The sequence below is a fragment of the Gadus macrocephalus genome, chromosome 5, assembly GCF_031168955.1.
Source record: "Gadus macrocephalus chromosome 5, ASM3116895v1".
Lineage (NCBI taxonomy): Eukaryota > Metazoa > Chordata > Actinopteri > Gadiformes > Gadidae > Gadus > Gadus macrocephalus.
Window position 1 is genome coordinate 21118802 of NC_082386.1, and position 2309 is coordinate 21121110.

Consider the following 2309-nt stretch of genomic DNA (forward strand, 5'->3'; position numbering starts at 1 on the left):
GAAGAGCTAGGAGGGGGCGTGGTCTGAGGAATAGCTAGGAGGGGGCGTGGCCTGAGGAAGAGCTAGGAGGGGGCGTGGTCTGAGGAAGAGCCAACAGGGGGAGTGGTCTGAGGAAGAGGTAACAGGGGGCGTGGCCTGAGGAAGAGCTAGGAGGGGGCATGGTCTGAGGAAGAGGTAACAGGGGGCATGGTCTGAGGAAGAGGTAACAGGGGGTGCGGTCTGAATGGGAGCTGGGGGCGTGTTCTTTATAGGGGGGTGGCCTGTCGGGGAGCTAGGAGGCGCGTGGTCTGTAGCGGGGGGGGGTTCAAGAGAAATTTAAGAGACCCAAGACATAGCAACTCTACTGACTGTTGAAGCTAGCATCGGTCGCCATGGAGCCCAGAAAACAAACAGCAGAACCCAGAGAAGTTGGGATCCTGATATCTGCGGTGTACAGGCTAAGACGAATCACTGAGGAGAGACGCTTGAGGAAAACAATGAACGCTTGATTATCTGACACACGGGAGAGTGAAACACAATCTAGCGTTCCACTCGGCGCATCCGGAGTTCTGGAGGAAGACTACGGAACCCCTCCCGACACACCTTGAGGAGGGACTGGGGAGCGCTCCAGACGACCCCCTGGCGATGGAAAGCCCTTCTCACCAGCAGCTACTAAACCAAAGGAGTGGCTTGCTGCCGGCCAGTGAGACTGGGACCACTGCTGACGCACTAAGCCCACTGGGCTGCTCAGTACACCGGACCGAACAGATGGACCCAAGAGAGCCCCGAACAAAACCAAGGAGCCCTGAATAGCTCCAATCACTCATAGATGTGTTCCACTAATGAGTGTCCTTAACCGCCCACACTATTGACGGCGTCTATCAAGCTGTCCAAAACATAGATTACTTATTAACGACAACACCGACAAAAGGAGAGAAAACCCGAGCAAGAAAATGGAAGAAAATCCCTGGTTTGACACCAAGTTTCACAACTTTATGAAACTTTGGGAGAAAAAGGTCAAATCGGACACAGAGATCTAAACGATGAGCACATTCAGCTTCAGTCCTGTGAGATGTAAAGTCCTACAAAAATACAATCAGAAACAGAGAGACTCCACAGAAAAAACCCGAGCAAGATAGATACCATAACGTTGTAATCATTGTGGAACCACTGGAACTCTCCATTTAAAACAAAAAAATATGAACTAGCTAATCAAGATGGAGAGACAGAATGAAGAATTTCACACTCTGTTCGAACCAACATTAGCAGGGCATGACCTAGAAAACCACTCACACATTAAACTTAGACAATATGAAACTATTTGGACCGAGAGAGAGAGAGAGAGAGAGAGACACAGAGAGAGAGACAGGCAGACAGACAAAGAGAGAGACACACAGACAGACAGATAAAGTTAGAAAGGGAGAGAGACGGACAGAGAGAGAGCGAGAGACAGAGTCAGAGACAGAGAGAGCGACAGAGAGAGAGAGACAGACAGACAGAGAGAGAGAGAGAGAGCGACAGACAGAGAGAGAGAGTGTGCGACAGACAGACAGAGAGAGAGAGAGAGAGAGAGAGAGAGAGAGAGAGAGAGAGAGAGAGAGAGAGAGAGAGAGAGAGAGCAAGAATCAGACAGAGAGACAGACAGACAGAGAGAGAGAGACAGAGCGTAAGACACATCCTCTGAGTTCCAGACATCAAAGCTTCAGTGAAACCATGAAATTACAGGTGAGGTGTCAATTACCCTTTGAAACCAAACCTTCTGCCAGACCCTGCAAGACCCAGCCCGCCCACACACACACACACCCTGTGTGTGTGTGTGTGTGTGTGTGTGTGTGTGTGTGTGTGTGTGTGTGTGTGTGTGTGTGTGTGTGTGTGTGTGTGTGTGTGTGTGTGTGTGTGCGCGTGTGTGTGTGTGTGTGTGTGTTTGGTTGTGAAGGAGGTAATTCAAAGCTACATTAGGACCTTTTTATACTGATTTCATGTTGTCAACAGACCTGTAAAACCTCCCATCTTCCATCTCTCTCTCACATACAAACACACACACACACACACACACACACACACACACACACACACACACACACACACACACACACACACACAGTTAATTAAATCACCTACACTTCCCTTCTTCCTCGGGGGCTGGCTTTAGATCCCATCCAATGACAACAAAGCTAGACTTCATGGGTTTTGACAGCAGCCAATCAACAGGAATCTGATCCATCTTACCTTCCATGATAAAAACAATCCTGGTATGTTATCTTTTGTAATGGATGCAATTCTATAATGTGATTAATGTAATCATAGGAAGTAATAATGTAACAATGGGA